Source organism: Phyllobates terribilis, unplaced genomic scaffold (assembly GCF_046119375.1).
Source record: "Phyllobates terribilis strain yellow unplaced genomic scaffold, ASM4611937v1 Scaffold_1__5_contigs__length_1240528914, whole genome shotgun sequence".
Classification (NCBI taxonomy): domain Eukaryota; kingdom Metazoa; phylum Chordata; class Amphibia; order Anura; family Dendrobatidae; genus Phyllobates; species Phyllobates terribilis.
In genome coordinates, this window is record NW_027362761.1 from 330,809,296 (window position 1) to 330,833,804 (window position 24,509).

The 24,509-nt window shown below is 46.6% G+C and overlaps 1 long non-coding RNA gene across 2 annotated transcripts in view; it reads left to right on the forward strand.

The window, feature by feature from the left end:
* Window positions 1–482: 482 nt before the first annotated feature.
* The window catches only part of LOC141167173 (uncharacterized), a 240,078-nt gene continuing 216,051 nt past the window's right edge, over window positions 483–24,509 (forward strand). For both annotated transcript variants that reach the window (XR_012251407.1, XR_012251408.1), the window contains exon 1: window positions 483–831. This is a non-coding gene — a long non-coding RNA (uncharacterized lncRNA). The remainder of the gene's footprint in view (window positions 832–24,509) is intronic.

A 24,509-nucleotide genomic window follows, 5' to 3' on the forward strand; every position in this document is an offset into this window, starting at 1 on the left:
TGATAGCCTGATTTGGGTAGGATAGGTATTAAATTTTGGGACCTGGGAAGTCCATCAGGCTTATGGGAGTGTGAAATAGTTTTATAAAAGCTTTCTGTTCATGTAGGTGGTCGCCTAGGTATTACGTGCCTGGGAGATATGTATATCAAATATGGGGTATTCTGTGCCCCTGGCGGCATCATGCATTCATATATCCATATGGCATGTGAATGTATGCTGCCGCTGGATCATAGTTAAGATCTTTTATATCATGCATAGCCACTCCATATGGGGTGGAAAGTGTCCCCCCCTCCCCAGTTGTGAACTTGTTTTACACTGCTTGGTATTAAGGATAATTTATGAATGACAATAGAAACAGTAGTAACTCCTATATGATCCTCCCTAGTTGAATCCACCATGATAATGAGGAATAAATCAGTATTTGAATATTGTAGGACTTCCTTTATTATACTTACCGTCCATCTCTATAATCTCTCTCCTTCGTTCCCTAGTGCGCATGAGTGCTGCTGTCACTCCGGACTTTTCGCCCACTGATGCAGGGCGCACCAGCGTGTGCACCGCTGCTTAGCAGTGGTGGCACGCTTGCGTTCCACTGTCAGCAGGCTGAAGTGTCCCACAGGATGTGACTTGCGGTGACACATGAACCGACAGGGACTTGCGTTGGCAACACATTCCGGAAGCTATGCCGCATACAGGGCCGGATATGAGACGGAACAACATTTCCTGATATAAGGCAATGTCTGCTCACCCTAGAACACGCCCCCCGACGAAGCTAGGGTGAAACGCGCATAGGGGCGCGAGGACACGGGCATTACTCCTACACTCCTATATGTAAGTATGGACAATTATCTACTGTATTTGAAGGCTTTATATATATGGGTTGCATAGGGATAGGTACCCAGAGGTGACTTACCATTTTAGGGCCACTTTATTGGTTAGTTAGGCTTATATCGGCCATATAAATATTCAAATATTCCTTATACATTAATGTTGGATGGATATTTTATGGATTTAACAAGGATCCATAAAATTGTCACTTTAATCTAAATAGGATTGAGAAGCAATGGTCTGAGGTAATTATCTATAAAAAAGTATATATTTTAAATGTACACTAATCATGTACCCTCTACTTTTTACATGTACCCTAATCATGTCCGACTGTGATTAAAAGAACATTGGAGCTAGCAGTGTCCTCTCTGTGTAGCACTATGATGTTTTAATTATGTAATAAATGTTTAAATAAAGTAATATTGGTTTGTAAGAAACTCTGGTCATTTGGGCTCTCTCATTTTGGGGCTCTCTTTTTGATTTAGTCAAATATTTGGAGTTTAACATGACATTTTGGAAATCCTTATGAGTATGATGTTGTTTAATTTCTACTGTAGTGAAATTAATGCCAATTTGCTGGTAACTGCCACTAATTTTTGGAAATGGGTCCCTATCTATTGGGTTGACTGTAGTGGAAGAGGTTTCTGTCTCCATTAAACTACTTCTACTCTAGTGAAATTGATGCCACTTTGGTGGTGTTAGCCCCTAATTTAGGGAAATGTAAACACTAGTGTTGAGCCACCCCCGTAGTGTTCGAGTTCGGTTCGGTTCGTCGAACACCCGTGTGTTCGCCGAACTGTTCGTCGAACTGTTCGTCGAACACCTTCGAACACCGTTAAAACCAATGGCAGGCAAACAAAAACACATAGAAACACATAGAAAACACCTTCAAAGGTGTCCAAAAGCTGACAAACTGCTCAGAAGACACAACTAACACATGGAAAAGTGACAAGTACATATAGTCATGCGAAAAGAAAAGAGGTGGAGGAGTAAAAGGAGGGGGAGACACAGATATAGGCATGTCATGCCCTTCTAAAATCCAAAAAGTGAGAAGCCGACACGGCCAGTCCGCTCCTGCCTGTGCCACCTCCGTGTCGCCGGGTTTGTGCCGGAGCCGCGGTGAACCCTGACGGCCAGCCCCCCTCTCCCAATACTGGTGCCTGTCCGCTGGTGGGTCGAGAGAGCCCCCCTGTGGTGGAGGCAGCTCTAAGCTTTTTAATTTAAATTGTCCCTCTAATTTGAATGAATACACTTTAAATCCATTTACAAGGATCTATTGGAGGGCAAGTCTCATGCCAGCAGCCGCGTAATTCCAGCTCCAGTAGCGTCCACTAAAGCTGCTGCAGTTAAAAAGCTTTTATAAGGATCGAGCTCGGCTGTCCACCGCAAGGCATCCTAGTGCCAGTCCCAGCCCCTATGCCTTGGGGTGCCTCCTGATGCTCTTCACTAAGTATCCCGTGGTCCCGAAGCATTTCCTTTGAAAAAATTAAGTGTCCAAACTACAGGTGGTGTAGCTTGCTTAACAGCCGGGATAATCCGCTGACTAGCAGACACTGCTACTAGGCACAAAGTATTTCCTGGGCTAGATGCAGTTAAAAATTTGTAAGTAGATACTCTCGTTGGATGCTGAGAAAGCATTCCATAGAGTCTCCTGGCACGCCATATATGATTCTCTTAAAAAGCTTGGGGTAGGGGTCTAGGGGACCCTTTTATAGCCAAAATCACGGCCCTGTATCACAATACGTCACCTAGGCTGAAGATAAATGGAACTGTAGCACCGAGGGCTCGGTTGCTACAGACGTATTGCACCTCACCCAGAGGTGTGATATCTCACTCTCAGATAAGGATGGAGTGTGGATCAGGACCCGACACCTGCATGCATTACACCACATTGCCATGGGGCAGGGCGACCAATATGCCCCTGAGATGGGCACGACAGTCCCTGTCCCTGGCTGGAGTGGGGGGAGGGAACACTGAGGAAGGGGAACCCTGCAGTGCAGGAGCAGGGAGGAAGCAGTTCCTGGGTGCATTGAGAAGGGAGTATAAAAGGTGGGCACCATCTTAGTTCAGTGCAGAGAAGTCTGAGCAGAAGTGGCAGGGAGCAGGGGCTCTGCATGAGCTCTGCTCCGGAGGCGGGCCTAGTAACAGAGGCCCAGGCCTGCAAGAGGGAGAAGGAAGGAAGAGGAGCGGAGAAGGCTCCAGGAACGAGGAATGAAGGGATCCCAGGGGTGCGGACGGGCGAGTCGCCACCGCACGCCCGAATCCACCTGCGTGGAGGGGTCAGGCCAAAGGGGGAGACCGGTCCCCGAACTAGTGGAGGCAGGAAACGACCCTCAGCTAGAAACCGGAGGCTCTGACATTTTATGTGGCGCAGCCCCTTGCTCCACCCGCTAGGAAGGCACCACATAGGGTCAGGGAAACTGGCGCCAAGTTTACCAAGAGGAGGCCCGAGGCAGCCGGACAGAAGTGTTGGTAAGAAAGGCCAGACAAAGGACACACAAAGGGGGTCCTGTGAAGCGCTCCAAAGTTATCTGGGAGTTGTCTGAGCCCCTCACCTGGTGAGCACAGTACGACGTGGGCAGCCGTTACCTGCAGACGTGGTCTGAATAATAAGAACTGTGAGTAAAGGCCCTGAACTGCATCACTGACTCCGTGTCATTACTGCTGCTGCCCTGCACCATCACCCCCATCCTCCGCATACACTGCCCTGAGGCTATACTCCTCCCGTGGGGAGTTATGCTACGCTCTGCTGCACCCACAACACCAGCCTTAGCGGTCTGCCCTGTAGCGGCGGTTCACTCTGACCGCAATCCACGGGTGGCGTAGTCGGACATTTAAACATCAAAACCACATAAATAGTTCCGCCACTGGTTTGACCGCCCTGAGCCACGGAACCGGATCGCTGCCACGAAGACTACAACCACCAGCATCCACCAAAAAGGGTCCGGCTCCGGGTGTCCCAAGGCCCAGGGGGCGCGTCAGAACATTTTCATCACCTTTCACAATCACCAATGGGACAAGGCAGGGATGTTCTCTGTCCCCTCTCTTATACATCCTAGTGACGGAGCACCTGCTCTCATCAATTCGCCATAACCCCAATATTAGGTGGATTGAGGTGGGAGGCACCGAGTACAAGTGCTCTCTATTTGCTGATGATGTCCTAGTATATATCACTCAATCACATATATCCATCCATGCTGTTATGGCTGAAATAGATCACTTTGTTACATGGTCAAATTTTAAAATCAATGCAGCGAAGTCTGAGGCCCTCGATGTCTCCCTCCCCAAATCCATATAGGATTCCATCCAGTCCAACTTTCCCTTTGCCTGGCCCTCACAGGGTATCAAATACTTAGGAATTCCTATTCATAGAGACCTCTCCCATCTATGTTATCTTAATTTTGGGCCCTTTATTGAACAACTCCATACAGACCACGGTTGGCAAGTTAGAACTGTAAGATTCACTACATGAACCACTGGTGTTTTGTGGAAAAGCACATGTACACTGTGTTCCAAATTATTATGCAAAAAGTGTTTAGGAGTGATAAGGGAAGAATTTGTTTGTTTGTCAGTTAAACTCATTGATGGTGATGTGTGTCAGGGCTCTTTATATCACTGTAAGCAATTGCAGACACCAGTGCTAATTAGTTTGTCAGGTGTGTCCAATGAAAGGCAAGACTACTTAAGAAGGCTCTCTCACAATATTCAGCAGCCTACATTTTCTGCCAAAATGGGAAAGAAAAAGGATGTGTCGGCTGCTGAGAAGCAACAAATTGTGGAGTGTTTAGGTCAAGGCATGACTACAATCAACATTGTGCGATGATCAGGATGAAGTGTCTTGGCAATCAAGAAGTATGTAGCTGATTCACAGTACACACGTGTGCGTGCTGATAAGGGCAAATTGAGGACTCTTTCCTACAGGTAATTACGTCAGGTTGAAAGAGCAGCGGCAAAAAAGCCTTGTCATAGCAGCAGACAAGTTTTTGAAGCTGCTTGTGCCTCCAACGTCCCCCGAACAACAAGATGCAGGGTCCTTCAGAGGTTTGCAGCTGTGCATACGCCATCCTGTCGACCTCCTCTATCCACTTCACACAAGCAGAAACGGCTCCAGTGGGCCAAACATTACATGAAGACTGATTTCAAAACTGTTTTGTTCACGGATGAGTGCCGTGCAGCGCTCGATGGTCCAGATGGATGGAGTGGAGGATGGCTGGTTGATGGACACCCCACGCAAACACGGCTACAGCGCCAACAAGGAGGAGGTGGAGTAATGTTTTGGGCTGGAATCATGGGGAGAGAGATTGTCGGCCCTTTTAGGATCCCTGAAGGCGCTAAAGATGAACTCCATAATGTATGTGGATTTTCTCAAACAGCACTTCCTGCCATGGTTCAAGAAGAAGAACCGTGTATTTCACAGCAAGATCATTTTTCTGCATGATAATGCACCATCTCATGCTGCACATAAAACATCTGCATCTCTGGCTGATATGGGCATAAAAGGGGACAAACTTATGGTGTGACCCCCATGCTCCCCTGACCTCTACCCCATTCAGAACATTTGGAGCATCATTAAAAGGAGTGTCTATGATGGCGGGAGGCAGTTCACATCTAAGCAACAGCTCTGGGAGGGTATTTTGTCCTCATGCAAAACAATTGAAGCAGAAACCATCCAAAACCTGACAAATTCAATGGACGAGAGAGTTCAGAAGCTCCTTTCGAACAAGGGGTCCTATGTGAAAATGTAACATCACCTAGAATAAAGTTTTGAGTTGAAAACTGTTTGATTTCAGTTTCTAACAACCTGCTAATGCTTATAATTTCAAAAATGACCATTTTTTTGGTCTTTATTAAAATGAAAAGGTTGATCGAAAAGTTTGGGGGATCTAAGAGTGTGGCAACCCAGTAGTCATGATTACTTCGAATTCTGACAATATGAGGGTCATGCTGCAGGTAGTGCAGCAAGAAGGCACTTATGTGTCTTGCGCATCTCGGAGCCCCAAAATTATTTTCCGGGCTAGATGCAGCTAAAAATTATTATTCATTTTAAATCTGGTGGAGCTTATTATAGATGGCCTAATAGGATCAGTGCTGCACACTGCTACAAAGCCCAAATTATTTTCCAGTCAAGATACAGATAAACATGATTAGTAATTTGAAAGCTTAAAACGGTTGGTAGGGTGATTTTAAACAATCATCAAGCTTTTACTCTCCCCAGGATGACACAGGGGTAGAAAAGTCGTTTCGGATCCATGATTTGTTCATCTTTATGAACGTGAGTCTGTCTACATTATCAGTGGAGAGCCGCGTGCGCTTATCTGTCAGCACACCACCAGCAGCGCTGAACACACGTTCAGACAGAACGCTGGCTGCGGGGCATGACAAGATCTCCAAGGCGTAAGTGGCTAGCTCCGGCCATTTATCCAGATTGGAAGCCCAAAAAGAGCAAGGGTCCAGTGACACAGTCGTGGCTTCAATGTTTACTTGGAGATACTCCTGTACCATCGTCTCTAGGCGTTGACTATGTGTCAGACTTCTTGTCTCCTGTGGCCTTGCAAAGGATGGGCTAAAAAAGTGGTGAAATGATTCCGCAAAATTGATGTTACCACCAGATACTGTGGTTCTGTTACGGTTTGAGTGCTGAACACTTGACGGTCCCACGGTTGGCAAGTTGGAACTGTGAGATTCACTACGTGCACCACTGGTATTTTGTGGAAAAGCACATGTAAGATTCTGCAACAGTCTCTGCTGATACTCCTGCATGCGTGCATCCCTTTCTATGGCAGGAATAATTTCTGCAAATTTACTTTTGTACCGGGGATCTAACAGTGTGGCAACCCAGTAGTCAGGATTATTTCTAATTCTCACAATTCGAGGGTCATGTTGCAGGTAGTGCAGCAAGAAGGCACTCATGTGTGTTGCGCATCCAGGAGCACCAAGTCCCTGTTGTGTTGGTGGCGAGGTAACAATCATGCTTCCTTCCTCTGTCCTCTCCCCCCAACCTCGCACAACAGAAATGTGATCAAGGTCTCCCTCATCTGATGAGTCTTCCATCAGTTCGTCCTCCACTTCTTCCTGGGCTCCTGCACCTTCCTCACTAGTTTGGCTGCTACCATGCGCCCTGGTAAAACCATCTCCCCCACCCTCACATGCCTGCCGCCTTGGTGCTGCCGACCGTCTGGACCTTGCAGATGTTAGCCCTTCCGCATACAACTCCTCCTCCTCTACTTCCTCCACCTCCTCTTGTGCCACCACCTGACTCCGAATTCTGTTTAACATGTGCTCCAGCATGTAAATCACCGGAATAGTCATGCTGATAATGGCATCGTCAGCACTAAACATCTTCGTCGCCATTTCAAAACTGTGCAGAAGGGTGCATAGGTCCCTGATCTGAGACCACTCCTCCAGCGTGATTTTCCCCACCTCTGAATCTCGTTGGCCCAGGCTATACGTCAGAACGTATTGCACCAGGGCTTGTCGGTGCTGCCACAGTCGCTGCAACATGTGCAGAGTTGAATTCCACCGGGTAGGCACATCGCATTTTAGCCGGTGAAGTGGCAGGCCCAACGACTTCTGTAGAGATGTAAGTCGCTGAGCTGCGGGATGCGAACGGCGGAAGTGAGCACACAGCGACCGTGCCCTCTGCAGAAGGCCATCTAGTCTGGGATAGTGGGCTAAAAATTGCTGGACAACCAGGTTCAACACGTGAGCCATACAAGGCACGTGTGTGACATTGCCCCGGCGAAGGGCCGCACCCAGGTTTGCAGCATTGTCGCACACGGCCTTCCCTGGTTTCAGGTCCAGTGGAGACAACCATTCATGAAATTGGTTCTCCAGAGCTGACCACAACTCCTCAGCTGTGTGACTCACATTTCCCAGACATTTCAATGTAAAAACCGCCTGATGACGTTGAGCCCTACTGCCAGCATAGTAAGACGGTGTGCAGGATCCCTTCTGCGCAGTTAGAAAGCTTGTGGCATGACCAGACAGGCTTTGGGTGCAGGTGGAAGACCGAGAGGAGGTTGAGGAGGCAGAAGCAGTGGAGGAAAAATGACATAAAGAGGATTGACGCACAACTCGTGGGGACGGCAAGACTTGGACAGCAGCCCCTTGTCCTGCTGTCACCATAGTTACCCAGTGCCCAGTCAGCGACATGTAACGCTCCTGTCCATGCCTACTCGTCCAAGTGTCTGTGGTGAAATGCACCCTGTCACACACAGAGTTTCTCAAAGAAGCGGTGATGTTGTGTGCGACATGCTGGTGGAGCGCAGGCACACCTTTCTTTGAGAAGTAGTGCCGACTGGGCATCTGGTACTGGGGCACTGCGACGGACATAAGGTCTCGAAAATCCTCTGTGTCCACCAGGCGGAAAGGCAGCATTTCTGTAGCCAAGAGCTTGCAGATGGTGAAATTCAACCTCTTAGCTTTCTCATGGCTAGGAGGAAATGGTCTTTTACTTGTCCACATCTGAGGGACCGAGGGCTGGCTATTGTGCTTAGACGGGGTTGATAAGGGTGTTCCCGGCAAACTGCCGGTCTGTGAGGAAGATGCAGGCGGACATGTTAGGTTGCCTTGATCCAAAGGTGGTGCTATCGATGTCGGACAGCGCTCAAGACCAGCTGGTGTTACCACCTCCAAAGAAAATGATGACCTGCCAATCACGCTGGCTGTTGCGGGTAAAGAGGTGGCAGGTCTGCGCCCCAAAACAGGTGTGACTGCTGTCCCCCCAGTCACAGAGGATGAAGAGGCCGCGGATGCACAAGATATGGCAGACGGTGGTTGGCCCGACCGGCTAGACCGCATTGTAGCACACTGAGCTTCCCACTGCAACTTATGCTTCATGTCCATGTGCCGGTTCATGCATGAAGTACTCAAACTATGTATTTTTTGGCCTCTACTTAGCTTTTGCTGACAAATGTTACAGATAACACGAGTTGGGTCATCTTTATCGATCTGAAAAAATGCCCAGGCTATGCAAGGCTTAGCACCCATGCGACCTGAAGAGCCACCACGACTTGTGGTGAGAGGCAGAGTTGTGTTTGAGGATGCAGTTGTTGACGTGCTTCCAGTACTACGTCTCTGTCCAGGAAGGCGCAACCTGACCTCGTCGTCACTAGCATCTTCCTCCACCTCCTCTGCTGACCTCATCTCTTGGCTGACTGTGGGTTGACAGTAAGTGGGATCTCCGACCTCATCATCATCACCCTGTGCGTTATCACACCCGTCGTCCTCAGAGCCAACCTGTTCCTGCCCTGACAAAAAACTAAAGTTGTCGCTCCAATCAGGTATTTGAGTCTTATCATCGTCTTCCTCATTGTCTCCACCAACAGGAGTTACAGTTTGGGAATGAGGGTCTACATTATGGTCAGAACCTTCTGCGTCTGGTCCTGGATCCGACTCATAAAGATTCTGGGCATCAGTGCAGATCATTTCCTCGTCTGGATTCACAGAAGCGCTGGAGTCGACCTCTGATTCCCAGGCTATAGTATGAGTAAACAGCTCTGCAGACTCAACCATCTGTTCTACCTCATACTCAGACGGGCAGCTGGAGATTTGGGAGCTGTGAGGAAGCAAGTGCGATTTGGGTGACACCTTTGAGGACTGGAGTATTTGTGATGTTGAAGTTGATGTGGAGGAGAGCCCACTTAAAGGAGCACTTGATATCCGTTGAAGCACCTGCTGTTTTTGTGCCTCATCTGGAATTTGTAGCGATTGGCGTGGCCGTAAGAAAGGGATCTTATCACATTGTCCGCTAAAAGAAGTAGACATTTTAGTTTGGCTGGAAGATGGTCTTTCTTCTGCACCTACCCCACGGACACAACCTTTTTTCCCCTTCCCAACACGCCTATTCCCCTTTCCACCAGCAGCAGGCCTTTTTCCACTCATTTTGGTGGTTAACTAATTCACAACTCTGGAGTTGTTTGCACAAAAAAACAATGGATGGTAACCGAGCAGAGCTGAGTGGCCAAACTGTGGTATTAGGCCAAAACTATTGGCTGGGTTAGATGCAGAAAAAAATTATTTTTAATTTGCAACCTGATGGAGGTCAGTATAGATGGACTAATAGACCAAGTCCCACACACTGCTAGAAGCCCAAATATTTTTTCAGAGCTAGATGCAGAAAAAAATTATTTTTAATTTGCAACCTGATGGAGGTCAGTATAGATGGACTAATAGACCAAGTCCCACACACTGCTAGAAGCCCAAATATTTTTTCAGAGCTAGATGCAGAAAAAAATTATTTTTAATTTGCAACCTGATGGAGGTCAGTATAGATGGACTAATAGACCAAGTCCCACACACCGCTAGAAGCCCAAATATTTTTTCAGAGCTAGATGCAGAAAATTTTTTTATTCAATTTGCAACCTGATGGAGGTCAGTATAGATGGACTAATAGACCAAGTCCCACACACCGCTAGAAGCCCAAATATTTTTTCAGAGCTAGATGCAGAAAAAAATTATATTCAATTTGCAACCTGCTGGACGTCAGTATAGAAGGACTAATAGAACAAGTCCCACACACTGCTAGAAGCCCAAATATTTTTTCAGAGCTAAATGAAGAAAAAAATTATTTTTAATTTGCAACCTGATGGAGGTCAGTATAGATGGACTAATAGACCAAGTCCCACACACTGCTAGAAGCCCAAATATTTTTTCAGAGCTAGATGCAGAAAAAAATTATTTTTAATTTGCAACCTGATGGAGGTCAGTATAGATGGACTAATAGAACAAGTCCCACACGCTGCTAGAAGCCCAAATATTTTTTCAGAGATAAATGAAGAAAAAAATTATTTTTAATTTGCAACCTGATGGAGGTCAGTATAGATGGACTAATAGACCAGGTCCCACACACTGCTAGAAGCCCAAATATTTTTTCAGAGCTAGATGCAGAAAAAAATTATTTTTAATTTGCAACCTGATGGAGGTCAGTATAGATGGACTAATAGACCAAGTCCCACACACTGCTAGAAGCCCAAATATTTTTTCAGAGCTAGATGCAGAAAAAAATTATTTTTAATTTGCAACCTGATGGAGGTCAGTATAGATGGACTAATAGACCAAGTCCCACACACCGCTAGAAGCCCAAATATTTTTTCAGAGCTAGATGTAGAAAAAAATTATATTCAGTTTGCAACCTGATGGAGGTCAGTATAGATGGACTAATAGAATGATGCTATGCCCAAAAGATTTTACTTCACTAGGTGCAGTAAAAAAATTGGTATTCTATACACAGGTGGTATATCTTGCAACACAGATAGGCTACTCCACTGACTAACACACTCTACAATAGGCCAAAAAGGATTAGCTTTGCTAGATTCAGCCAAATTCTGTGAAAAAAACTTGCACAGCACTGGCACAGACCTGCCTGGCAAAAACTGATAGGAACTGATGTAACCTAGTCCTGAAAAGGACTCCAATTACAATTAGTCTTTACTCCCACAATCTATCTATTTAAGAGCACAGACCTGCCTGATAAAAGTCGTAGGAAATGCTGTAACCTAGTCTTTAAAAGGACTGCAATCACAACTATTCCCTACTCCCAAGCTATCTGTATATTTGTGCGAAAATTGGCTTGAAATTAACAAGGTATAGCGCACACAGCAACAGCGGTGCCGTCTAACACGCAGCTGCAGCAGTGAGAAAATGGTGGCGACGGGGAAAATGGCTTGGTCTTATAGGGCAAGGACATGTGACATACACTGCCAATCACACATGCCCTTGCTTGTGTGAAAAAAAGCACTTCGCTCCGTGTGTGCGCTGCTGATAGGCTGACAGATTGCACCTCCCCACTGCAAATGCGGGAAAGAGAAAAAAAAATGGAGATCTTCATTGTTCCTGCAGAGATCCATCCCCTGCCCCTCCCCCCGCCCCGCTGTACACTCAAACTGCGTATTAACATTAATTTTCATCATTACTGAGAAAAAATCCAGTTATGATTTTGGTGCACGAACAGTTATCGAACATAACCTCGAACAGCCGAATTTTTCTCAAATTGTTCGTGTTCGCCGACCGGCTCGAACACCGCCCAAAACAGCTCGAATTTGAGATTGGCGAACAGTTCGAGTAGAACAACGCTCATCTCTAGTAAACACTTCTGATTGAGTCTCCATCTACTGGGTTGGCTGTACTGGAAGAGGTGTCATTCCTAATTACACTATTTCTACTGTAGTGAAATTGATGCCACTTTGCTGGTGTCTGTCACTAATTTTTGGAAATGTGGGGAATCCTGATTGGGTCTCCATCTATTGGGTTTGGCTGAGAGGAAGAGGTTTCTGTCTCCATTAAACTACTTCTACTCTGCTGAAATTGATGCCATTTTGCTGGTGTCTGCCACTAATTTTTGGAAATGTGGAAAATCCTGATTGGGTCTCCATCTATTGGGTTGGGCTGTAGTGGAAGAGGTTTCAATCTCCATTGAACTACTTCTACTCTGGTGAAATTGATGGCACTGTGCTGGTGTTTGCCACAAATTTTTGGAAATGTGGAGAATCCTGAACATTTCACTGTTCAGTTCGGAAATATCCGCCGAATATTTAGAAATTCGCTGAATTTATTTGTCAAATGTTCGTCGAACATTTCCGAATGCCATAGGATTCAATAGGGGGACAAAAAATAGTATATTCATCACCTTCAAACGGGACCAAAATCTTCCAAAACACATCAAATAAGGGGTAGACACTAGAGATGAGCGTTGTTCGACTCGAACTGTTCGCCAATCTCAAATTCGAGCTGTTTTGGTCGGTGTTCGAGCCGTTCAGCGAACACGAACGATTTGAAAAAAATTCGGCTCTTCGAGGTTATGTTCGATAACTGTTCGTGCACCAAAATCATAACTGGATTTTTTCTCAGTAATGCTGAAAATTAATGTTAATACGCAGTTTGAGTGTACAGTGGGGCGGGGGGAGGGGCAGGGGATGGATCTCTGCAGGAATAATGAAGATCTCCATTTTTTTTTCTCTTTCCCGCATTTACAGTGGGGAGGTGCAGTCTGTCAGCCTATCAGCAGCGCACACACGGAGAGAACTGCTTTTTTTCACACAAGCAAGGGCATGTGTCATTGGCAGTGTATGTCACATGTCCTTGCCCTATAAGACCCAGCCATTTTCTCCGTCGCCACCATTTTCTCACTGCTGCAGCTGCGTGTTAGACGGCACCGCTGTTGCTGTGTGCGCTATACCTTGTTAATTTAAAGCCAATTTTCGCACAAATCTACAGATAGCTTGGGAGTAGGGAATAGTTGTGATTGCCGTCCTTTTAAGGACTAGGTTACAGCATTTCCTATGATTTTTATCAGGCAGGTCTATGCTCTTAAATAGATAGGTTGGGAGTAAAGACTAATTGTAATTGCAGTCCTTTTCAGGACTAAGTTAGATCAGTTCCTATCAGTTTTTGTCCGGCAGGTCTGTGCCAGTGCTGTGCAAGTTTTTTTCACAGCATTTGGCTAAATCTAGCAAAGCTAATCCATTTTGGCCTATTGCAGAGTGTGTTAGTCAGTGGAGTAGCCTATCTGTGTTGCAAGCTACACCACCTGTGTATAGAATACCAGTTTTTTTACTGCACCTAGTGAAGTAAAACCTTTTGGGCATAGCATCATTCTATTAGTCCTTCTATACTGACCTCCATCAGGTTGCAAATTGAATATAATTTTTTTCTGCATCTAGCTCTGAAAAAATATTTGGCCTTCTAGCAGTGTGTGGGACTTGTTCTATTAGTCCATCTATACTAACCTCCATGAGGTTGCAAATTAAAAATAATTTTTATCTGCATCTAGCTCTGAAAAAATATTTGGCCTTCTAGCAGTGTGTGAGAGTTGTTCTATTAGTCCATCTATACTGACCTCCATCAGGTTGCAAATTGAATATAATTTTTTTCTGCATCTAGCTCTGAAAAAATATTAGGCCTTATAGCAGTGTGTGGGACATGTTCTATTAGTCCATCTATACTGACCTCCATCAGGTTGCAAATTGAATATAATTTTTTTCTGCATCTAGCTCTGAAAAAATATTTGGCCTTCTAGCAGTGTGTGGGACTTGTTCTATTAGTCCATCTATACTGATCTCCATCAGGTTGCAAATTAAAAATAATTTTTATCTGCATCTAGCTCTGAAAAAATATTTGGCCTTCTAGCAGTGTGTGGGACTTGTTCTATTAGTCCATCTATACTGACCTCCATCAGGTTGCAAATTAAAAATAATTTTTATCTGCATCTAGCTCTGAAAAAATATTTGGCCTTCTAGCAGTGTGTGGGACTTGTTCTATTAGTCCATCTATACTGACCTCCATCAGGTTGCAAATTAAAAATAATTTTTATCTGCATCGAGCTCTGAAAAAATATTTGGCCTTCTAGCAGTGTGTGGGACTTGTTCTATTAGTCCATCTATACTGACCTCCATCAGGTTGCAAATTAAAAATAATTTTTATATGCATCTAGCTCTTAAAAAATATTTGGCCTTCTAGCAGTGTGTGGGACTTGTTCTATTAGTCCATCTATACTGACCACCATCAGGTTGCAAATTAAAAATAATTTTTATCTGCATCTAGCTCTGAAAAAATATTTGGCCTTCTAGCAGTGTGTGGGACTTGTTCTATTAGTCCATCTATACTGACCTCCATCAGGTTGCAAATTGAATATAATATTTTTCTGCATCTAGCTCTGAAAAAATATTTGGCCTTCTAGCAGTGTGTGGGACTTGTTCTATTAGTCCATCTATACTGACCTCCATCAGGTTGCAAATTGAATAAAAAATTTTTCTGCATCTAACCCAGACAATAGTTTTGGCCAAATACCACAGTTTGGCCTCCCAGCTCTGCTCGGTTCCCATCCATTGTTTTTTTGTGCAAACAACTCCAGAGTTGTGAATTAGTTAACCACCAAAATGAGTGGAAAAAGGCCTGCTGCTCGTGGAAAGGGGAATAGGCGTGTTGGGAAGGGGAAAAAAGGTTGTGTCCGTGGGGTATGTGTTAAAGCAACATTAACATCTGCAGAAGAAAGACCATCCAGCCAAACTAAAATGTCTACTTCTTTTAGCGGACAATGAGATAAGATCCCTTTCTTATGGCCAAGCCAATCGCTACAAATTCCAGATGAGGCACAAAAACATCAGGTGCTTCAACGAATATCAAGTGCTCCTTTAAGTGGGCTCTCCTCCACATCAACTTCAACATCACAAATACTCCAGTCCTCAGAGGTGTCACCCCAATCACACTTGCTTCCTCACAGCTCCCAAATCTCCAGCTGCCCGGCTGAGTATGAGGTAGAACAGATGGTTGAGTCTGCAGAGCTGTTTACTCATACTATAGCCTGGGAATCAGAAGTCGGCTCCTGCGCTTCTGTGAATCCAGATGAGGAAATGATCTGCACTGATGCCCAGAATCTTTATGAGTCGGATCCAGGACCAGACGCAGAAGGTTCTGACCATAATGTAGACCCTCATTCCCAAACTGTAACTCCTGTTGGTGGAGACAATGAGGAAGACGATTATGAGACTCAAATACCTGATTGGAGCGACAACTTTAGTTTTTTGTCAGGGCAGGAACAGGTTGGCTCTGAGTATGACGGGTGTGATAACACACAGGGTGATGATGATGAGGTTGGAGATCCCACTTACTGTCAACCCACAGTCAGCCAAGAGATGAGGTCAGCAGAGGAGGTGGAGGAGGATGCTAGTGACGACGAGGTCAGGTTGCGCCTTCCTGGACAGAGACGTAGTACTGGAAGCACGTCAAAAACTGCATCCTCAAACACAACTCTGCCTCTGACCACAAGTCGTGGTGGCTCTTCAGGTCGCATGGGTGCTAAGCCTTGCATAGCCTGGGCATTTTTTCAGATCTATAAAGATGACCCAACTCGTGTTATCTGTAACATTTGTCAACAAAAGCTAAGTAGAGGCCAAAAAATACATAGTTTGAGTACTTCATGCATGAACCGGCACATGGACATGAAGCATAAGTTGCAGTGGGAAGCTCACTGTGCTACAATGCGGCCTAGCCGGCCGGGTCAACCATTGTCTGCCCCATCTTGTGCATCTGCGGCCTCTTCATCCTCTGTGACTGGGGGGACAGCAGTCACACCTGTTTTGGGACTCAAACCTGCCACTTCTTTACCTGCAACAGCCAGCGTGATTGGCAGGTCATCATTTTCTTTGGAAGTGGTAACACCAGCTGGTTTTGAGCGCTCTCCGACATCGATAGCACCACCTTTGGATCAAGGCAACCTAACATGTCCGCCTGCATCTTCCTCACAGACCGGCAGTTTGCCGGGGACACCCTTATCAACCCCGTCTAAGCACAACAGCCAGCCCTCGGTCCCTCAGATGTGGACAAGTAAAAGACCATTTCCTCCTAGCATTGAGAAAGCTAAGAGGTTGAATTTCACCATCTGCAAGCTCTTGGCTACAGAAATGCTGCCTTTCCGCCTGGTGGACACAGAGGATTTTCGAGACCTTATGTCCGTCGCAGTGCCCCAGTACCAGATGCCCAGTCGGCACTACTTCTCAAAGAAAGGTGTGCCTGCGCTCCACCAGCATGTCGCACACAACATCACCGCTTCTTTGAGAAACTCTGTGTGTGACAGGGTGCATTTCACCACAGACACTTGGACGAGTAGGCATGGACAGGGGCGTTACATGTCGCTGACTGGGCACTGGGTAACTATTGTGACAGCAGGACAAGGGGCTGCTGTCCAAGTCTTGCAGTCCCCACGAGTTGTGCGTCAATTCTCTTTATCTCAAAGTTCCTCCACTGCTTCTGCCTCCTCAACCACCTCTCGGTCCTCCACCTGCACCCAAAGCTTGTCTGGTCATGCCACAAGCTTTCTAACTGCGCAGAAGGGATCCTGCACACCTCCTTACTATGCTGGCAGTAGGGCTCAACGTCATCAGGCGGTTTTTACTTTGAAATGTCTGGGAAATGTGAGTCACACAGCTGAGGAGTTGTGGTCAGCTCTGGAGAACCAATTTCATGAATGCTTGTCTCCACTGGACCTGAAACCAGGGAAGGCCGTGTGCGACAATGCTGCAAACCTGGGTGCGGCCCTTCGCCGGGGCAATGTCACACATGTGCCTTGTATGGCTCACGTGTTGAACCTGGTTGTCCAGCAATTTTTAGCCCACTATCCCGGACTAGATGGCCTTCTGCAGAGGGCACGGTCACTGTGTGCTCACTTCCGCCGTTCGCATCCCGCAGCTCAGCGACTTACATCTCTACAGAAGTCGTTGGGCCTGCCACTTAACCGGCTAAAATGCGATGTGCCTACCCGGTGGAATTCAACTCTGCACATGTTGCAGCGACTGTGGCAGCACCGACAAGCCCTGGTGCAATACGTTCTGACGTATAGCCTGGGCCAACGAGATCCAGAGGTGGGGCAAATCGCGCTGGAGGAGTGGTCTCAGATCAGGGACCAATGCACCCTTCTGCACAGTTTTGAAATGGCGACGAAGATGTTTAGTGCTGACGATGCCATTATCAGCATGACTATTCCAGTGATTTACATGCTGGAGCACATGTTAAACAGAATTCGGAGTCAGGTGGTGGCACAAGAGGAGGTGGAGGAAGTAGAGGAGGAGGAGTTGTATGCGGAAGGGCTAACATCTGCAAGGTCCAGACGGTCGGCAGCACCAAGGCGGCAGGCATGTGAGGGTGGGGGAGATGGTTTTACCAGGGCGCATGGTAGCAGCCAAACTAGTGAGGAAGGTGCAGGAGCCCAGGAAGAAGTGGAGGACGAACTGATGGAAGACTCATCAGATGAGGGAGACCTTGATCACATTTCTGTTGTGCGAGGTTGGGGGGAGAGGACAGAGGAAGGAAGCATGATTGTTACCTCGCCACCAACACAACAGGGACTTGGTACTCCTGGATGCGCAAGACACATGAGTGCCTTTTTGCTGCACTACCTGCAACATGACCCTCGAATTGTGAGAATAAGAAATAATCCTGACTACTGGGTTGCCACACTGTTAGATCCCCGGTACAAAAGTAAATTTGCAGAAATTATTCCTGCCATAGAAAGGGATGCACGCATGCAGGAGTATCAGCAGAGACTGTTGCAGAATCTTACATGTGCTTTTCCACAAATCACCAGTGGTGCACGTAGTGAATCTGACAGTTCCAACTTGCCAACCGTGGGACCGTCGAGTGTTCAGCACTCAAACCGTAACAGAAACACAGTATCTGCTGGTAACATCAATTTTGCGGAATCATTTCACCACTATTTTAGCCCATCCTTTGCAAGGCCACAGGAGACAAGAAGTCTGACACATAGTCAACGCCTAGAGACGATGGTACAGGAGTATCTCCAAGTAAACATTGAAGCCATGACTGTGTCACTGGACCCTTGCTCTTTTTGGGCTTCCAATCTGGATAAATGGCTGGAGCTCGCCACTTATGCCTTGGAGATCTTGTCATGTCCCGCAGGCAGCGTTCTGTCTGAACGTGTGTTCAGCGCTGCTGGTGGTGTGCTGACAGATAAGCGCACACAGCTCTCCACTGATAATGTAGACAGACTCACGTTCATAAAGATGAACAAATCATGGATCCGAAACGACTTTTCTACCCCGGTGTCATCCTGGGGAGAGTAAAAGCTTTATGATTGGTTAAAATCACCTCACCAACCGTTTTAAGCTTTCAAATTACTAATCATGTTTATCAGTATCTTGGCTGGAAAATAATTTGGGCTTTGTAGCAGTGTGCAGTACTGATTCTATTAGGCCATGTATATTAAACTGCACCAGATTTAAAATTACTAATCATGTTTATCTGTATCTTGGCTGGAAAATAATTTGGGCTTTGTAGCAGTGTGCAGTACTGATTCTATTAGGCCATCTATACTAAGCTCCTCCAGATTTAAAATTAATAATAATTTTTAGCTGCATCTAGCCCGGAAAATAATTTTGGGGCTCCGAGATGCGCAAGACACATAAGTGCCTTCTTGCTGCACTTCCTGCAACATGACCCTCAGATTGTCAGAATTCGAAGTAATCCTGACTACTGGGTTGCCACACTCTTAGATCCCCCACACTCTTTGATCAACCTTTTCGTTTTAATAAAGACCAAAAAAATGGTCATTTTTGAAATTATAAGCATTAGCAGGTTATTAGAAACTGAAATCAAACAGTTTTCAACTCAAAACTTTATTCTAGGTTATGTTACATTTGCACATAGGACACCTTGTTCGAAAGGAGCTTCTGAACTCTCTCGTCCATTGAATTTGTCAAGTTTTGGATGGTTTCTGCTTCAATTGTTTTGCATGAGGACAGAATACCATCCCAGAGCTGTTGCTTAGATGTGAACTGCTTCCCGCCATCATAGACACTCCTTTTGATGATGCTCCAGAGGTTCTGAATGGGGTAGAGGTCAGGGGAGCATGGGGATCACACCATAAGTTTGTCCCCTTTTATGCTCATATCAGCCAGAGATGCAGATGTGTTATGTGCAGCATGAGATGGTGCATTATCATGCATGAAAATGATGTTGCTGTGGAATACACAGTTCTTCTTCTTGAACCATGGCAGGAAGTGCTGTTTGAGAAACTCCACATACATTATGGAGTTCATCTTTACCCCTTCAGGGATCCTAAAGGGGCCGACAATCTCTCTCCCCATGATTCCAGCCCAAAACATTACTCCACCTCCTCCTTGTTGGCGCTGTAGCCGTGTTTGCGTGGGGTGTCCATCAACCAGCCATCCTCCGCTCCATCCATGTGGACCATCGAGCGTTGCACGGCACTCATCCGTGAACAAAACAGTTTTGAAGTCAGTCTTCATGTATTGTTTGGCCCACTGTAGCCGTTTCTGCTTGTGTGCAGTGGATAGAGGAGGTCGACAGGATGGCGTACGCACAGCTGCAAACCTCTGAAGGACCCTGCATCTTGTTGTTCGGGGGAGGCACCAGCAGCTTCAAAAACTTGTCTGCTGCTATGACAAGGCTTTTTTGCCGCTGCTCTTTTAACCTGACGTAATTGCCTGTAGGAAAGAGTCCTCAATTTGCCCTTATCAGCACGCACATGTGTGTACTGTGAATCAGCTACATACTTCTTGATTGCCAAGACACTTCATCCTGATCATCGCACAATGTTGATTGTAGTCATGCCTTGACCTAAACACTCCACAATTTGTTGCTTCTCAGCAGCCGACACATCCTTTTTCTTCCCATTTTGGCAGAAAATGTAGGCTGCTTAATAATGTGGGACAGCCTTCTTAAGTAGTCTTGACTTTCATTGGACACACCTGCCAAACTAATTAGCACAGGTGTCTGCAATTGCTTACAGTGATATAAAGAGCCCTGACATACATCACCATCAACGAGTTTAACTGACAAACAAACAATTTTTTCCCTTATCACTCCTAAACACTTTTTGCATAATAATTTGGAACACAGTGTACATGTGCTTTTCCACAAAACACCAGTGGTTCACGTAGTGAATCTTACAGTTCTAACTTGCCAACCGTGGTCTGTATGGAGTTGTTCAATAAAGGGCCCAAAATTAAGATAACATAGACGGGAGAGGTCTCTATGAATAGGAATTCCTAAGTATTTGATACCCTGTGAGGGCCAGGCAAAGGGAAAGCTGGACTGGATGGAATCCTGTGCTCACCAGGTGAGGGGCTCAGACAACTCCCAGATAACTTTGGAGCACTTCACAGGACCCCCTTTGTGTGTCCTTTTTCTGGCCTTTCTTACCAACCCTTCTGTCCGGCTGCCTCGGGCCTCCTCTTGGTAAACTTGGCGCCAGTTTCCTTGACCCTATGTGGTGCCTTCCTAGCGGGTGTAGCGAGGGGCTGCGCCACATAAAATGTCACAGCCTCCAGTTTCTAGCTGAGGGTCGTTTCCCACCTTCACTAGTTTTGGGGACCCGTCTCCCCCTTTGGCCTGACCCCTCCACGCAGGTGGATTCGGGCGTGCGGTGCCGACTCGCCCGTCCGCACCCCTGGGATCCCTTCGTTCCTCGTTCCTGGAGCCTTCTCCGCTCCTCTTCCTTCCTTCTCCCTCTTCCAGGACTGGGCCTCTGTTACTAAGCCCGCCTCCGGAGCAGAGCTCATGCAGAGCCCCTGCTCCCTGTCACTTCTGCTCAGACTTCTCTGCTCTGAACTAAGATGGTGCACACCTTTTATACTCCCTTCTCAATGCACCCAGGAACTGCTTCCTCCCTGCTCCTGCACTACAGGGTTCCCCTTCCTCAGTGTTCCCTCCCCCCACTCCAGCCAGGGAAAAGGACTGTTGTGCCCATCTCAGGGGCATATTGGTCGCCCTGCCCCACGGCAATGTGGTGTAATGCATGCAGGTGTCGGGTCCTGATCCACACTCCATCCTTACCTGAGAGTGAGATATCACACCTCTGGGTGAGGTGCAATACGTCTGTAGCAACCGAGCCCTCAGGGTGCTACAGTTCCATTTATCTTCAGCCTAGGTGACGTATTGCGATACAGGGCCGTGATTTTGGCTATAAAAGGGTCCCCTAGACCCCTACCCCAAGTTTTTTAAGAGAATAATATATGGCGTGCCAGGAGACTCTATGGAATGCTTTCTCAGCATCCAACGAGAGTATCTAATTACAAATTTTTAACTGCATCTATCCCAGGAAATACTTTGTGCCTAGTAGCAGTGTCTGCTAGTCAGCGGATTATCCTGGCTGTTAAGCAAGCTACACCACCCGTAGTTTGGACACTTAAATTTTTCAAAGGAAATGCTTCGGGACCACGGGATACTCAGTGAAGAGCATCAGGAGGCACCCCAAGGCATAGGGGCTGGGACTGGTGGTAGGACGCCTTGCGGTGGACAGCTGAGCTCGATCCGTATAAAAGCTTTTTAACTGCAGCAGCTTTAGTGGACGCTACTGGAGCTGGAATTACGCGGCTGCTGGCATGAGACTTGCCCTCCAAAAGATCCTTGTAAAAGGATTTAAAGTGTATTCATTCAAATTAGAGAGACAATTTAAATTAAAAAGCTTAGAGCTGCCTCCACCAAAGGGGGGCTCGCTCGACCCACCAGCGGACAGGCACCAGTATTGGGAGAGGGGTCTGGCCGTCAGGGTCCACCGCGGCTCTGGCACAAACCCGGCGACACGGAAGTGGCACGGGCAGGAACGAACTGGCCGTGTCGGCTTCTCACTTTTTGGATTTTAGAAGGGCATGACATGCCTATATCTGTGTCTCCCCCTCCTTTTACTCCTCCACCTCTTTTCTTTTCGCATGACTATATGTACTTGTCACTTTTCCATGTGTTAGTTATGTCTTCTGAGCAGATTGTCAGCTTTTGGACACCTTTGAAGGTGTTTTCTATGTGTTTCTATGTGTTTTTGTTTGCCTGCCATTGGTTTTAATGGTGTTCAAAGGTGTTCGACGAACAGTTCGACGAACAGTTCGGCGAACACACGGGTGTTCGACGAACCGAATTGAACTCGAACATTACGGGGGTGGATCAACAATAGTAGACACGAGGGAAGTGCCATCAATTGACCCAGAGTACAAGTACTATAATTATTATTACTATTACAGAGACATTTATTCTGTGGCGCGTAATGTGTGAAAAGGGGTCACCGACTGGTACAAGAGGAGAGAGGACCCTGCCCGTGAAGGTGCACAAACAATGTACAAGGGACGGGTGAAGGTACAGTAGGTCAGGGTACAGCTAGTCGTGCAGCGGTATGCTAGAGCGAGGGTTACCGCAGATTGTACGCTTGTCACAAGAAATGGGTCTTCAGCTTCATTTTCAAGGTTTCCACAGTAGGCAGCAGTCTGATGTGTTGGGGTACAGCGTTACACAGTAGGTGAGATTGATGGGACAAATCTTGTATGCGATTGTGACAAGAAGAGATAAGTGGGAAGTAGAGAAGGAGATCTAGGAAGGATGGGAGGGTGTGTACAGGTAACTAGTACAGGGAGACAAGGTCACATATGTATGGAGGAGACAGGTTTTCGATGGCTTGGTATGCCAAATTTAGGCTTTTCAACAGAAGCCTCTGGGGAACAGGGAACCAGCGCAGGGATTGACAGAGGGGAGTAGCCTGGGAATAGCGGGGTGACAGGTGGATTAATCAGCCAGCACAGCTTAGCATAGATTGGAGGGGTGCAAGAGTGGTAGAAAGGAGGCCACAGAGCAGGAGCTTGTAGTACAGTAATCGAGGCAGGAAATGATGAGGGTGTGCACTGGTGTTTTTCTAGTTTCATGTGGATCCCTGAGATACTTTGGAGTTGGAGTCAGCAGCAAGTGGAAAAGGCTGGATCTGATGTTTGAATGACAGATCAGAGTCAAGCTTGCGGGACTGGTTAGAGTGGGCAGCCATTCACTTTGATAAATAGATCAGTTGCGGAAGGGATGAATAAGATGGTGGAAAGAAGATGCATTCTGTTTTATCCATGTTAATTTTTACATATCTAGCAGAAAAGAAAGATTACATATCTAGCAGGACACACATTGTGGGATTCTGGTTAGTAAGGGGGTGATATCAGGCCCAGAGTGGTAGATCTGTGTGTCATCAGCATAGAGGTGATACAGAAAGCCGTGAAACTATGAGCTGTCCCAGGCCTAAGGTGTAGATGGAGAAGAGCCTGCGTCCTAGAATTGAATCTTGGGGGACACCGACACATAGGGGGCGAGATGAGGAGGTGGCTTTTGAGTGGGAGACACTGAATGTCCTGTCGGTCAGATTTGAAAAGATCCAAGACAGGGCCAAGTCTGTGATGCCGAGAGATGTGTCTGTAGTAAGATGGTATGGTCTACTGTGTCGAAGGCAGATGACAGGTCTAGGAGGAGGAGGACAGACTAGTCTTGCTTGGATTTGGCAGTTAGTAGGTTGTTGGTGACTTTAGTCAGGGAAATTTCAGTGGAATGGTGAGATCGGAAGCCAGATTGTAAGCGGTCAAAGAGTGAGCAGGAGGAGTGGTGGGAGGACAATTCAAAATAGACGTGTTGATCCAGTAGTTTGGAGGCATAGGGGAGAACTGAGATGGGGCGATAGCTAAACATTTGATGGGTCAAGGGAGGGCTTTTGGAGGATGGGTGTGATCGAGGTATGTTTGAATCATGAGGGGAAGATGCCAGTTGTTAGTGACAGGTTGAAGAGGAGGGTTAGGCTTGGGATGAAGACTGTGGTACGGTTTGGAATGAGGTGGGGTGGTATTGGGTCAAGTTCACAGGTGGTGAGATGTGATTTGGAGAGTAAAGATGATCTTCAGTGATGGTGGAGAAGCTGGTTTTGGAGGAGGAGAGTTGAGTCGTTAATTATGAGAAGGGGCTGTTGGGACTTTAATCAAAAGCTTTGCCCTATGTTGTCAATCTTCTGCTTGAAGAATGAGGCTAAGTCTTCAGATGAGATGAGAGGAGAGGGGGCGGAGCTGGTGGACAGAGGAGGGACTTGAAAGTACTGAATAGCTGTTTAGGGTTATGAGACATGTATGATATGAGAAATGGGAAGTAGGTTTCTTTTGCTGCAGTCAGCAATTGTGCAGCATTTTTAAAACTTTTTTTACTGGACTCCACTCCCTTTCTTTGGCAGTCGAACAGCGGTACGCCTTGTAGATGAGGGGCAGGAAGAACATGTGCTCCAGTAGATGACAAGCGCTGCCTCAAGTGGCCTTTGCACCCCTTCCTCCACCTTAACATCACACACAGTACAGTCTTCTGAGGTGGCACCCCAATTACCCTTGTTTTTAACCGCGTCACCACTCTTCAACCGTCCAACTGACTGT